This window comes from Poecilia reticulata, linkage group LG6, assembly GCF_000633615.1.
Source record: "Poecilia reticulata strain Guanapo linkage group LG6, Guppy_female_1.0+MT, whole genome shotgun sequence".
Taxonomy (NCBI): Eukaryota; Metazoa; Chordata; class Actinopteri; order Cyprinodontiformes; family Poeciliidae; genus Poecilia; species Poecilia reticulata.
This window is the reverse complement of record NC_024336.1, coordinates 13,262,769-13,279,104: the sequence shown is the minus strand read 5'-3', so window position 1 is coordinate 13,279,104 and position 16,336 is coordinate 13,262,769. Positions and strand designations below refer to the sequence as shown.

The following is a 16,336-nucleotide window of genomic DNA, read 5'->3' as shown; positions in this document are numbered from 1 at the left end:
AGTGAGATGTCTCCCCAAGTTAAGAGAACAATTGAATGATTAGGTTTTACAGAAAAAGATTTTTTTTAAGTAATTGCTGCTGAAGACGCTACATCTTTATTTAATAATGAACTGCAGTATCAACTGCAGTCTAAAAATTTAAATAGATTGTCCTCATGATTTACCATGACCATGACAACAGTAAAATTGTCTACAAGTGACTTTGTAGCCCTATTTATCTACTTTGATCAGCTAGAGTCAGGCTCCTGAGCTACTGTGACAGCASTTTTYAATGTTTTTGATCAAGTTTGTTTTGAAACTTGATGCAAGCATCAGTTTTGGTCTTTRGTCTTATATGATCAGAGTTTGTTTTGAGACAGATACATGAGGAAATTCATGACCGTCTCATACTTTAGAAAACTATCCCAGTTATTCTTTTAGTTTTTACAAGATGTATTACTTTGCAGTTGGTTGTTTGTTACTTTACAGTTGTTAGAYCATTGATCTTTGCTTCAAATAGACACTACCACAAGWTGAAGTGCTTTGGAGTATTTCAGGAAAATAAGAACTAATAAGTATCTGTGGCTACTTGTGCTGTGAGGACCTTACTTCTGAAGCTTGAAGTTTATATCTTGGAATAACTAAGTTCGAYCTAGCCACATTGGAGTTGCAGGTGGAAAAACAGTTGTCTTGTTTCAGCCAGCTTGATAGTAGGGCTCACCAACATACTTGCATCGTACAAGTGGAGAAAACGTATTGTCCATCTGACACTTTCTCTGGCATCTCATTGAAATGACTTTAAATCATTGAAACAGCATGATGGACAGCTTCAAACATTTTGAAACCTTTCGCTGCATTAATATCACTAACCAAATTGGATGGAGTTAGCCCTATTAGCATCAAAGTACTGGATTTAAGTAGTCATTTTATGTCTCATTAGTCTCTGAACYATGATGGACTTGTGACGTGTCGAGGGTGCACCTCTCTTCTCTTGACAAAGCTCATTTTGCAATGCATCAAGTACTGCTATTGTCATCAGTCGTAGTCATCACCTGCATTTGTCCATTCGCCCCATTAACTTCTGGGGTGGGTTCCAGCTTCCCTTGGAACCAGCWCAGGATAGGCGGTCATAACTGAACACAAAAAAACAGAAAGTCTTGGTTTGAATATCAATCTAATAGGCTAAATCAAAGGTCCCAATTCATTAGGTATTCACACCAGATATTGAGAAATCAGTCASTGGTGTAATTCATTCTGAAGAAAATAACAATTTAACGAATCAGATTGAGATAATCAATATTGCAGATATGGAACAACATACATGCTGTATGCATTAAAGTACCAAAAGACTTTACAAAACAATAAACATTGATCTGACTTTAAATGATGCCAGCAGTGTTTAGAATCTAAATCTTGCAAAGCACTGTCTTGTCATTATACATTTTTTAAGCATGCAGCAATGCTGTAATTCAGTTTTTCATTGTCTCATTCATATACATAATCAGAACACACCAACAGCCAATTGTWTTTTGTCTCTGTGTTGATTCCTTTAGTCATACAGCCATTAAATGGGAATGAAGACAAATGCATATTTCAAACCTTTTGAACCTGTAAAATCCTGTACTTTTGCCAAGGGATCGACATTGCTATTGTTATTGCCTCCCCATTTTCCATGAACYAATATTCATAGAGCACCTCATTTTTGAATTCTTCTGTAGTTTTATAATTATTGTTACTCGATTTTACTTTCTGCTCTGTCGTACCATTCTTCTCCAGTGACAATGTAACCCACAGCAGTAGTTTTTAAACATAGTTTAATTAATTTCATTTAAATGGCACAAGAATATAAACTGACGCAGTTTTCAAGCTACAGTTTAATAATGGTTTTAGTATTCACATACACATGCACCGCTTCTGTTGTGGTGATAAATAGAAAGGGATTTGTGCTATTTCCACAGAGGGTCATAATTCCTTCCTCTTTTGCCAGCAGAGCACTTCCTAAATATTAAGTGTTGCCACTTCAGTAATACATGGCAGCCGTGCATTAGAAAACTCAGTATTGTTAATAGTCCAAGTTTTTGATTAACATAGTTTAGATTCAGGTGGTGTCTGTCCTGTTCTGGTATTACAAAGTATAGATGAGCAGGTAATTGTGTTTCTGTCAAACCAAAGAGCAATAGTCACTACCCCACTATATASTCACATACTAACCCCTGACTTCAACTCTGAGCCCCTCTCTCACATGCACAAACACACACCTTCCTCCTGACCCATCTAATCCCTAATTACTATGACTAATTAGGCCCTGACAGCAGGGGTCAATCAACTAATTACAGAATCACAGGATGAAAGGAAGACAAAACAGAGAGACTACCAAGCCAAAGTGCTCACAACAATGTTTAAGACATGTCTCTGTGTAGGTGCAGTGTTTTGTATGCACCAGGTGCACACTCATTCATAAAGGTAATAACTAAAGTTCAAACGTAAAAGAGGAAAATGCAGGAAAACGTGACAAAATCCTCCTTCAATTCTGCATAAGCAGGATTAACATTGCTTTGCACACACRTTATGGACAGTTACAGCTATAGTTTTTGACAGGAGGTTCCTTTTATACCATGGCTTTTCTTCAAACTTAGCGCTTGCAGGCGTAACTTTCAGCCTCCACTCCCATCGATCTCCACCTTCAGATCCGTGTGGAATACGTCTCGAATCGATACCCTGGATATTTGTATTTACGTGCCTGATGTTTTGAGGTAATGCTATGTTCCCTTTTAAGCTATGTGTGTAAAAGTGCATGCATGTCTGAGCTTCTAAATCAATATGCTTTAAGGATACCTTCTGCTTTACAGCCACATTAGGCGGCTCAGTTTCTTGATCAGCATCATGCATCTGGCCTGGAAACAAAGTCTCTAGAGAAAATTCTGTTTGAAGCATCATAACAACATTGATGCAGGCTGCTCTACACATAWACCACTACCCATCATCAATGTTACACTTATCTACAGTGAGGCGACTAAAAGATACATCTTAGACTTATTAYAGTTAAGTATGTCCCTATTACAAATGCAGTGCACATGAAGCAATTTCACAGATATTTTGTATATTTGTAATGMATTAATAATGCAATCTTCAGTTCTGTGTTTCGCTGCTATCAGTTTGTTGGCAGTTTTGTYAGAYGCTAAGCTTGTCATGAGTATGGGAGAAAAAATAATGATTATTAAAAGCCCGAGAAAAGTAGCYAATTAAAATCTGTCATTTAATGTCTAAACTTTTTCTCCAAAAGGAAGCAGCCAAATTTCTACCTAACCAGTAAAARATAAGATTTCCAGTACTTAGATTCCACACTGTATTTTCTGGGTCACATATTTTTAATACATTAACAATTGCAACTATTATTAATTTATCTGTTCGATTTGTCAGTCGGTAGCAACCATGAACAAGTAGATTTTATTGTTGAATCCAGAGAGCCATTATTCTCTAATTATGGGGCTTTTTACCCAGGACAACTTGGTAGAAAACACCCAAAAGCCAATGGTGACCCCTTTGTAGTAACTTAGATTTTGTTGCAATTTTTTTTATTTAACCTAGTTTCCTGCAACTTTCAAAGTTCAGTATCACATATTAAAGGCATTTACAAGACTGACATCAAATCATAAAGTGGACACTTACTTTAATGTAACCCTCCCCCCACTTAACTCAGGGTTAACCCTCCCCCCACTTAACCCTGAATTAAGTGGGGGGAGGGTTCTTTCAGTGTTGCTTGTGTGGTTTTATTTAAAGAGATTTAACAGCTTAACAACTAAGGATGTGTAGTTTGAACTCTTGGTAACCTAAAGGTGCTGACAAAGAGATAACAAGCCTTTTTTTAGTAATTAGATGATTGATTCAAATTTCGGCATGATCCCATGAGGTTTGCATGATCTTTATGCACCTCAGCTTCTGTTTTTTGGGATATTCTGTTTCTTTTCAAAGACAAAAACATCCAAGGAAGATATGTTAGTGTATTTGAGTCGGTGTGACTTGCTCTCCCAAGGTACAGCCAAAAAGGTGCCAACCCAGAGCAACTTTCAAAGTACAGTATCAGTACTGTACAAGGGCACTCCTGGAGAAAAACTGGATGTGCTCTTATTTTGATAAGTATACCTTTTGGAACTACAGATGTGACTTGAGTAAATATTTGCTTAGAAATCTATGAGCTCTTTACTCTTAGAATTCACTTTTAAAGGGACTTTGGTTTGTGTACTAGAACACGCTACGCATGAACTAAACAAAATACATTGTACTTATACATTGTAAATTATTCATTGTACTCAGCTAAACCCTATAGAAGCTTGTTAGTAACGATCAATTTAAAGCATATGCATAAACTTATTAAAGGCATTTGCAAGACTGACATCAAATCATAAAGTGGACACTTACTTTAATGTGATTATTATTCTACCCTTCCACCACCGCTTCTTTCCGCTCTAAGAAAGTGCATCAGAAAACATTAATAGAAGGTAGTCATTTAACAAATCATTGGCAGCACATTCTCCTGTTCATCCTCCAACCCCTTGCTGACTCCTAACCTGCATATTTCTCTCATCTCTCTCTCATCATCTTTCTCAATGCTTTTTGTACTTTCATAAACATCAGACGGGTCAAATTGCAGACATGCTTCAAAGACCAGACCGTTTATCTAGCTCTGAATACTTTAAACTTCCCACAGGTGCAGTGAAGCACAATAAGTCTTTCTCATCCGAGCACACAATTTTCCCTGAAGCACAGGACAAAAATCCATGTGTGCTTGTGAATTTGAGGTTATGATTTTGAAGCTGTGGTATTATTTGCAGGTGAGATAAAGAGCAATTCTGCAGAAGCCTTCAACCTTCCTCTACAGACGGCCCTAATCCGAAACACAGCTTTTACTCCTCTGTCAAGCTGGTGTACAGATGACTCATTTTACATGTTTCTTCATTTCTTGCATTTATGCAACTTTATTTTACTTATCTCCTACTTCATTTCAGTTCTTTAAAGGCCTYTCTGCCATTTTTGAGATTCAATATGTTGTTTATTTTGTTTTCTCAGCTGCCATTAGGAGTTTTGTATTACCTGCTCACACTAAGCTCCCTAATGCATTTATAAATCACACCGCTAGATGGAAAGTAGGTTTTCACTCTGATTTTTATGTTGGTGGGTATGTTTGTTGATGCTACCCAGGTGAAAAAAAAGTATACTTCAGTATACTTCAAACATACTTAAATTTSTGAAAGTACACTTTAAGTATACTAATTAAGTGTACTACCTATAAGTATATCTGAAGTATACTAAAAATACACTTGTACCGATTTTGAAATTAGTACTTTAAACGCACTTAAACATAATTGTACCAAAATACACTTTTAATATATTAAATAAAAGTATACTTTAAGTGAACAAAATATGAATGAATATGTATGAATTTTTAAGTGCCTTAATAATCTTTTACTATTTATTAAAATTGCATACTATAAAAAAATGATAATCATGATGTAATTTTTAAGAAAGTATCCAATCAATTTTCAGATGTGTGATGTAAAACCTTATAATCAACGGCATTAGCTCCAGTTCACACTCCAGACCAGATGGTGGCGGTATTGCACATTTTCATTTATTCAAGAAACGCCACAAAGAGAAAAAAAAACTTGAACGCAGGGAAGATAACAGACGCTGTTCAAATTCGCCATTTTTACTCGCATAATATTGCCTTAAAAGTAGAGAGAGCCTTGACAATAGTTACTAATTTTGGTAAATTCAAGCTGGTGACGCTCTAGTCCGAGTTAGACGACAACACAACGGGACAACAACCGATAGAAATGAAATGTGTGTCACAAAAGGAGCCCGGAGGGATGAAGGCTGCTAAGTGTTGCTAGCTGGTGGTAAGTTTGCTTATTAATTATCTTCATTTAATTATAAACAGTGCAGTAAAGATATATAACTTGTGTTGGTTTCATAAATAATTATTTTATCAATTTTATTGTGACTTGTATGATTATTACAATAGGAATCATTCAGGTTCATGCAATAACTGCATGTAGGCTGTTTGTTACGACTTATACTTTAATTCATAAACTAACCTGGTTTTAATTAAGCTCCATAAGACAGAGAGACTTTGATATTGTGTGGTGGTTGTTGTTCTAACTCGTTCATCAATGATTTTATCTTCAACATATGTTTGCAGTCTAACTAAGCAAATGAAGATGAAAGTGGAAACCAGAGAAATCGGGTGTTGGGAAACCTAAAGACTTTCCTGTCTCAGAAGAAGCTCTGACTCCACCAGATCGCCAACCAGCTCTAAGGATGAATCTCCACATCGTCTTCATGATGTAAGTTTGTTTTTCAACAACAAAAACTGGTGTTACCAACACCAAGTGCTTAATAAACATGATTTGATTTAAAGATAACTGTAAAGAATTTTTCTCCTTGTTAAACATTTATCTTTCATTTTTTTTATTTGTTGTTGACTTTCAGGGCCCTGTGATGGACTGGTGACCTGTCCAGGGTGAACCCTGCCTCTCTTCTGATGGCTACTGGAGATGGGCACCACCAGCCCCTCTCACTACCCTGCAAGGATCAGTGTGTTCAGATCATGGATGGAAAGATTTTAAGGTAGTTTGTCTCCTTAAGTCCACACTTAAAACAGCTTCATACTTAATGCCAATATCAACTGATTCTATGACATTGCTGACTTTTTTTTTTCTATTTCTAACATAAACAGGCAAAGAAGACACCCAGAAATGTTTTTCCACACCAGGCATCCGGTCCCAATCTTTATCAGTTCTGATGATGTCACATACACAGCGAGTCCACAACATCTTGAAATTGTAAGTATTATTTTTTTATTTGCCATTTTTCTGTTCTCTTTAAATTCAAATGTTTTCTCTGTTTAATTGCTCTATTGTTCTTTTTTGTACGTTCCTGTAAAATTGTAGTTATTATCAATAGCAGGAAATCAAAACTAAAAAGTGTAATTTAAATACATTACTAATATATTAATAGTATATTTAAAATATATTTGAGGTATATTAAATATATATTTTTAATATAATTCTAAGACAGAATTATTACACTCAAAATATAATAATTATATCAAAATATAATAATAAAGCTCTGAAATATGATATTTAAAAAGTATACTTTAAATACACTAAGTACACTTGAAGTTGTTCCAGAATAGTATGTATAGTATACTAAAATATACTATTAATTGCAATTTAATACTATTTAAATACTACTAAAGTATACTAAACACAAAATTAGTTGTTCAAAAATAGTACAGTTTAAGTACATTGATAAAAGAAATACTAAAGTATGTTAAAATTTAGTATACTAAAGTATACTTTTTTTTCACCTGGGTATCTGTGACAGTGTGTAACTCATTTTGATTTTTATGCTGGATGACTTCAGTGCATTCTGAAATGGTTTTTAAATATACTTCGCACATAAGGCATTGCTATTTTTTTCTTTATTGTAATGTTTTGTTTACATACTGTGAAAAATTGACAATTGATAACAAGAATGTACATAGAATGTATAAAACCAACAGCTTTTATTTCTCACTTTCTAACATTAAATCAGCTAACCTTTTGGTTCACACAATGTTACGGTTTAGACATAATCATCATTGCTACATTTGGAGGAAAAAAGGTTCAAGCTTCCAAAACTGAGAACATTGTCCCAACTGTAAAAAAAGGAAGATCCTTTTCATAAAATCTACTTATTTTTTTGGCATTTAAAAATTAGAAGTAATTTAAGAATTGTTAACTGAACCTTAAAGGTCTAGACTGATTTACAGCGAAGGGGAAAAATGTCTTTTTATAATGTAAACATTTGGTTTCAACTGTGTTTATATCTGAAGCCAAGTCCTCCCTTTGCAACTCAAGTAGTTTTCCCTGGTTTGAAAAATTATCCTACAACCGGTCAGTATTTTGGACTTTGATCCACATGGGTTCACTCGGTAACATTACGGCTGAAGTCTCTGAGGTCAGTTAAAGTAGCAGCAGTATATCAGAAAGACTGTCTGCCTGATGAAATGATGTGATGAAACGCTGTGATATCTCTTCAGTTGATGAATTCATAGCTAAATTATGACTTGCCGTAACCAGTATGTTCCCAACTGACGGAATGACTGACAGGGAGGACATGTAGTCTCTTATCACTTGCACACACTGACAGGGAGGGATGCTTGCGAGCCATTTCACAAGGGACCCGTGTCAATGTTGTCCTGAAAGTAACATGATATGCACTTATTTTTTATTTCTCTAATATGGCCGTATTCACTACTTTTACTTGAAGAATTATGTTCTGTTTCATGAAAAGAAATGGGCGAAACATAAAGAATTAGCCCAGGTGTTTAATTTTTTTCTTTATTTATTCAATCTTATCTTGATAAAATAACCTGAAAATGTAATTTTCACACTTGTAAATCTGGTGTTTTTAAACAAAATATCTGTAAAAATAAATAAGAACAAAAGTATATAAAATGAAGAATGAACAAATAAGAACTAATGTATCAAAGCTACTACAACATTCTGTCATCCTGATTTTTTGCAAGTAAATAAAAAAAACAAAAAAATAGCCTGAGAAGATATGACTCAGAAACAAAACAATTAAAATATACAGAGCAACTGAATATAAAACTTGAAACCAGACTCTTGGAGCAACCTGAAAAAGTCAGTGTAAACTTTACAAGCATCCAAAAGCCAGACACACTAGGATGCTCCTTATTTAATTGGCAATTCAGGAATCTACTTTAAAACAAAGCCCGCCTTTGTTACCTGCCAAAGTTACCGAAGAAGTTAAGTTCAGAAACGACCCTTTCCCTGAGGCCAAGCCTGTGGGCCAATGAAATGCAAAGAATGATTGTTCAACTTGATCTTATGCAGGATGACGATCATAACTTCTGATTTCCACATTTTTTTGTTGTAATAAGATGAGTTTTTTATTTATGACTAAGCTGCGGGACTAAGCCCCACAAGGTGAAACAGAGAGTGAGCTGTCAAATTTCTTTCAGACTGTAAAATCTATTGAGCACAGTTCTTTTATCTGCAGGTAGAGTATGCCAGTTTATGAGAATCCCAGTGAAAAGATAATGTCAGTCACTATGTTTTAATATAAGAAAGAGTGCTTACCGTTGAAGCTCCAAGGGTAGCGCTCCCCTTCAGAATGTGTGCCCCAGTGATGTGATTCCATCAATAATGGCTGGACCTGTTGTAGATTAATACCTGTGATTGTTAAATTACTTTAATATTCACTTGAAATAAGAAAACATTAACCCTATGTTTAAAAACAAATCTTGGTGATCTGGAAAATGTACACTTGCATTTATGTTTTAGCAACATCACACCGTATGTCTGACAGGTTTTACATTCATTAAGAAATACTGTGCTTGATTTACTTAGTAATTTAGTATTTATTTTATTGCTGATTTTCTGTCAGAGAAAGATTTGGGATCTATCAGAAATCCCAAACAGAAAATAAACAGACCTTCTCTGGAAACACACAAGAGGCTCATCTGTTATAAATTATGTAAGGCATTTCTAGAGAGGAAAAATTGTTCATCTGTTCTTTCAGTTGGTTGTGTAGCAAAAACCAATAATGAACAAAGAGGCAGAAATGAGGAAGAATTGTCAAGGGAGCGAACTAGTCATATAGATGACCACAAATTATCATGTTCACGAACTTTGGGATCCACCAGGGTCAACTTAAATGAGCTCAAGATACGTGGATTACAACCCCATCATTAACACCAAACAAACTAATGTATAGTATATTGCATATTTGTTTAGAAAAGCTAATTTTGGTCTGTTACAGCCTGGCTCAAAGGCCAAAACCAAAAGGGAGACACACCATATGTAAGTTTCTAATGTCGAAATTTGTTCAAAGCAAACTAAAGTTAAAATCTAAATATCGAATATGAAGAGTGAAAGTCAATTTGATCAGTGGTGCCTGGAGTGCATGGGTGGAGGATGCATGTTGAAGTGTTGTATGGTGAAATCAAAATAATCTAGAAAGCAAAGGAGGAGAGCAGAGATAAGAGAGCAGGGTTTAAGTAACTGAAGGTTTTAGCAGGTGGTCAGGTGTCCCAAGTTAGTAATTATTGTTGCACAATGGATTAATATCCAAATCAACTACAAGAGTCCTGCAGGGGTTATAACAGAAAGAAGTCAGCTTCACATTGGCTCTCCACATTAATTGATTTCTTAATTTACACATTGTTGATTCACCAAAAAGACCGTCTGCAATGGCTCTCAAAAGTGAACTACTAAATTTCCAGTATTTGTGTTTTAAAATATTAAGTTCAGCTGCACTGACCCTGCATGGTCTGCCCTACCACTGATACACTTCATATCAGTGTCAGTTGCCATGCTAATGTTTCATTCGTCTTGAAGAGAGCAGCATGAATGAAAGTGGTTTAGCTCACTGCCAACAGCAGTACATGCTATTAGACAACTGCTGCTAACTTGAGCAGGCAAGTTCAATCGAGTGATGCTTCTGTGTGCTGTACTGTGTAATGTGAGGTCAGCGTGCAAAGCCTGCAAGTTTGAAGGCAAATGGGGAAGAGTAGAGCAGAGCAGACAGACTTGCTAAAAGGGATTTTCTTGTAGTGGTTAGGGAAACATAAACAGATGAGTTTCTGCTGCAATATTAAACAGACACAGAGTTATGTCATAACATCTTTATCCTCTTAACACACAATTGTGGCTCTGGTGCAGACACAGTCACATTAGAAAGTGCTTTCTTTTTGTAGAACTTTTTTGACGTAGAGGAGAAAAAGGAATGGGTAAGTCCGTAACTCAAAGATAAAGAAGCTGATGGTGACCATAGATAAAATAACTATTTACAAGGAGATTATTATATATCTTCCAGTCACATGGTGAATAGCATGAAAATGCTGCATATATCAACAAATAATTTTGCACCTGACATCTTGAAATTGTCCACTGTCCCTTTAAGAAACTCTTAATCTTTCCGATACTCCCCCTTTAGCTCATCGTCACGACAATGTTTCTCCATGATGGCGTTTAGAACTGTTCTTAGTAAAGTTGGACTGACATGATATAGTGAAACCTTTAACAAATATTTAAAGAAATATTTTGTTTATAAAAGCAAGATACTGGAGCTTGAAGAAGCACCTTTTTGCGAGTGATCATTTCAAAGTATTCCTAGATGGGAGAGGAATTCCTCTTTTTTGTTGGCAGTTCATCACGCTTTTAACCAACATGTACAGTTTATTGTAAGACATCACTTTTCATTGGCCACATGGTTTTCATCAAGAAAAAACAAACTGTTTTTATAATATGATATAAAGCTCAAAAAGTCAATTTTACTCCCACCCCATACTAAAAAAAGAAATGAATTATTTTGCTGTCTTGTTGCTACAAGTCTCATTTTGTTGTAATATCAATGTTTAACATTGTTATCTCTTCTTTGACTTGAGCAGCTGTGGGATGAAACGGGGAGGTGGGAGTAAGTAAACCYCTTATCTATTCACACTATGCTCTAATAACAGCAAATAATTAATTTACATATTCCTTGACAATGTGTTCAGAAGCAAATCTGCCTGATAATCTTAAAAGCTTAACTCGGGTACTGTCAAATAAACACACATTTTTGCAGCTTTCATTATTATTATACTGTACAATATATTTGCTGTGCTGCCACATCTAGAGCTCAGATTGCCATTATCCAACCGTCTAATACTTCCAAAGTTTATCTCTACCCACAGGCTTACATCATGCTGGGTTTGTGTTACCTTGGAAATGTGGAGTCTAAAAATTGTAATTTTTCACACCACTGCAAGCTCAAAGTTTTTAACCAAACATGGCTGCCATCAGGATTGTTCAAAGGCCAGTTTGCTAGACCCATACAAACGTACATTTTAAAAGGTTTCAACAAATATAAATTATAATCAGCAGATAAGTAGTTTAAAAGTATTTTGTTAAAAGAAAAAAAAGCAGTTGCAGTCTGCCTCTTTTACAGAGAGGAAGTGAGCGAGTGCCATACATAGCAAATGATATGACACTTTGATCTACAGTGTGTAATGGAGAACTTCATTAGATAGTAACTTATCCTTAGTCCACCAATGAATAAGTCAATCTAACTAAATACACTAACTAAATACAATTATTGTGTAAAATATTCAAAAAGAACAAACTGGAAGTGAAACAAGCATCAAGGACAAGAAACACATCAGATAGGACAGGACGAAAAAGAGGTTAGGTCATCTTTATCTTTGCTTTTTGAAAATAGAAAAAGCATGTTAAAGCTCCAAACATCCTCATAGAGATAGCTACTTTGCCCAATGATCTGACAAACCAGGCAAGAAAAGCATTAAAATATAAAGATGACTAAGAAATTTCATAGAGCACTATGCAAATCTGACCTTTATAGAAGACTGGCAAGAAGAAAAATGTCGCTGAAGGAAAGCCAAAAGAATTCCCCTTGGAGATTTCCCTTAAGTCATGTTGGGGACAAAGCAAACTTGTTGAAGAATGTGCTCTGATTAGATGAGAGCAAAATTAAATATTTGGCCTACATCCAAAGTACTGTGTGTGACTGAAAACTGCAGCACATCATACAGAACACACCACCTAACTTTCTTTTAGCAGGTACAGGGGAAGATGGTCAGAGCTGATGGAAAGATGGATGAAGCGAAATGCAGGGCAATCCTGGTAAAACCAGTCAGAAGCTACAGAAGAGTTGAGACTAGGATGGAGGTTCACCTGCAAGCATGCCAATTTCCAGATCTTCAAATAAACTGCTTAGATCAGAGCACATCCATGAGACCTGGCTGACCCAAAGATGCCAGTCTTTAGCTGAAGTTTTCTAAGAGTGAAGTTTGCAAATATGTCTCACTTCCTTTGCCATCTAGCCAAGTGGTGACAAGACAAGTATAGGCTACTGTGCGATGGCCTATTTACATACAAGTAACTAGAATCCGATCACGTTAAAAAATTCTTAATTGTCGTTAGCATTTTAAAAGGGATTTATGGGGGATATTAACAACTTTGATACAACATATTTGGATAAAAATATATATTTCTTAGAATCAGCTTTTTTTTTTTGCCCTCTGAGTAAATTTACTGAGGTAGAAGGTTGAATTTTTTACTTTCTTGTAAAAACACAGCAATATAAGGTGGTTTTGTCTTTAAGGCTTTGTCCACATCTGACACTTGTTGAGTCAACAAATTTGCCCATGACTCTATCTGCTGCTATTAGGGAACCTAAAAAGTGTATAAATGTCACGGATACCATGAATGATTATTTGCTGTTCATCTTCCAGTTTCCATCTAGTTCATGCTCTGTTCTTTGATCTTAGCATAGCTTTTTTTTTTTTTTTTGCATTAACATACTATTAACACCCACCGCTTATTTGCTTGTGCCCCGATGGTGAAGTAGCTTTGAGTGATTACCGTGTCGAGCAACAGTACAGGCTCACTTACTATAACAAATTAAGCCAGAGTCCCAAGCCTAGAGGCAGAAGTCTTCATCTGAAGACCAAGAAGATAAAAAAGAGTGCTATAACTCAATCAGTATGCGGTCACACAGTTTAGCAAGAAATTAGTCAGTGTGACAGATGCAACGCATCTAATTGCCACATAGGTGGAGTTTTGAGACTTAAATTTAGGAAGAAATTTTGTTACTATATTGCATATAAAACAAACAAAATGCTGTGGAGGAAGCATCACAGACCGCCAGATATACCCACTGTTTGTCTGTCACATCTCTTGCTGCATTTTATTCTTCCCACTCAGGCACTTTTTAGCAGACACAAATTCACACAAACAGGCACAAAAAACCTTGGCTGTCATTAACGCCCACAGTAGCAAGGTCAAGCCGGTGAATCAAACAGCCATCCCAATAGACACAAGTTCCCTAGAGACATGAAAGCCCTGGACAACCGGCGTGCTGCCGAGTCAATTGTGCTCCCACGAGTGCTTTGTTGTTTCAGAGATGTAGACTCAGCAGCACGGGAGGATCAAAGCCTAAAGACAAAAATAGATCAGATTAATGAAATCAAGCTGTTTCTTCAGGTCAGAGACAAGGATGTTTATCAGCATGACTAACTCCCATTTTTTTGCCGTTACAAAAATCTAAAGCCGCTTCTCCACTAGCGTGGCATTAATTAGTTCAGCCCAAGTCCGCCCCAGCCAGAGTCATCGCCATTAGCAGATCCTGCACGACTCTTTGCCATTTTTCAAACTGTCGTCAGGGGTAGTAGAAGTCGTGCACAAACTGCATGCAAATCAGCTGACCAGGGGTGTCCCGATACCAGTTTTTTCCATACCGAGTATGAGTACAGTTCCAGGTATGTTTTTGATGAAAATATACCATTTTGAAATTATGTGAACTGCAAACTGAGATGAATACTCAAAAATATTACCTAGACCTGCCATTTTACTTAGACAATGTGAAAAATGTACTGCAAGATCTTCAGAGGTATGGTTAAGGTAAAATTGTGTTGTGTGCTTGAAAATGGCTATGTCAGTGGACCTTAATGCTTGTTGGACACTTTCAACTAAAGGCCAAGTTGATTGTAAAAGAGATACTTAACACCTGTAATAATCAGTCCTGTTGTAGAGGATGATCACTTGATGTAATGTACTGTGATGTGTAACACTACCATATATGCATTTTATCCAGTCCATATACTAAAGAGAGATTGAATGCTTAGAACTACAAATACCATAGTGCCTTTTGAATCAGACATCCCATCATCCCTTGAATGAGATGCTGTAGGTAAAACATAGCAATAGAAGCTCTGAGCACAGCATGACAGTCCGAGGAAATGAAGTGGAACCATAGATCAGAGTAAGGATGGGACTCGCTGAAGGACAGATTTGTCAGGCATCCCCTGACCCAGATGCAGATAGATTGAGGCGCTCTCATTAAGAATAATTGTCCTTGAAACGTATGGCCATCTGAACTCTGAGAAATACCTTTAGCTCTCAGGGTTGGTAATTGAAGCTCACCGCAGTAAATCAACGGCAGCAGTTGTTGTGTCAACAGCCTGGGAGAAGATAAAGTGTCTCATCATCAGGAGAAATCTGGATTTACAGAACAAAAAAAGTCAGTCCAAACGAGTCAAGCCAAATGAAGAATGTCTTTATTTTTGTTTTTGTATTGCAGCTGCATGTTCTTAAAACAAATCACGATTATGATACCTTGCATACAGGGAAAGTAATAAGGTCAAATGTCACAAAGTATTGCAATTTTCTAAACCTTAAAAGCACAGGTTGTTTTAGCACTATGTTGCTAAAACCAATTTACAGTCAAACCTTCCGTGTTCTCTTGTAGGCACATCAACACTGAGGACATGCTGAAATTTCTGGGACATGACAACACCATGTGTAACATTTTACCATATACCATGAAGGCCTGAGAGATGATACTTTGACTGCAACTTCTGTCTCCGTTCCAGGATCTTATTACCCTCTGTGCAGTTAACTTGAAGCTTCAGTTAATTAGCATCTGTGGTAATTAGCGGAGTCGTTAAGAGCATTATAATCAAGTTTTCGCCTTTACTCATTTGACTCCCTGGGGCTGTCAGAGTTTGTCTTTCTCACTTCCTTTTTCACAGCAGGCAGTATACATTATACATGCTGTGTCACAGAGCTTATTTTTTTGTGAAATGGTGATGCTGAGTTAGTCTGAAATTAACTCGGTAGTTTCGCAGCAAAGCCATATGCATTGTTTGGCAAAGAAGGTCGCTATCTGTGAGGCAAAAGCTGACTCTTCTACTGTTGTTCACCTACTGGCTTCCCATTAAATCCCTACATTTCAATGATCTTTCCAGTCTCATGTCTGCACTGAATTATCCGTTTACACAATTTGTGATACCACATGGGGAAAAACAAACAGAAAAAAAAAACGGTAAAATTACAGGCATCAAAAGAGCCAATTATATAATATGATAATTATTTGATTTTAATTACGTCTTTAAATAATTGAAAAATGTATCCATTATCCATTAGCTTTGACAAATATAATAATCTATTGTTTAAGTTTGTCTTGTTTTCTAGTTATTTAAATATAATTCCAGAAAACATCAGATATGGCAACACGTTTGGACTATCCTTCATCAATGGTCATGATGCTGTACATTATCATGACCAAAAGTAAGGCTTTTTCCTTTCTTCCAAAAGGCTTTTTGGAAAACTTTACGATGCTAAAAATCATAACGCACAACAATCTACACAATGTTTGTGATTAGAGTGTAGGTCTGCTTTTGTTTTATGATGAAAGTCTGCTTTTCTCAGTCCGGCGCAATAATAGCTTCCAAGTGTCATCTGCCTATAAAGGTCAAAGTGTAGTTCATTCTCTGTCAACTGCTGGA

The 16,336-nt window shown here is 36.2% G+C and overlaps 1 long non-coding RNA gene across 1 annotated transcript; it reads left to right on the top strand.

Moving 5' to 3' along the window:
- The first annotated feature begins 6,785 nt into the window (after positions 1–6,785).
- On the top strand, positions 6,786–15,788 carry LOC103466004 (uncharacterized). Its single transcript, XR_533904.2, has 2 exons — positions 6,786–6,821; positions 15,298–15,788. It is a non-coding gene; the product is annotated as an uncharacterized LOC103466004 (long non-coding RNA).
- Positions 15,789–16,336: the final 548 nt, after the last annotated feature.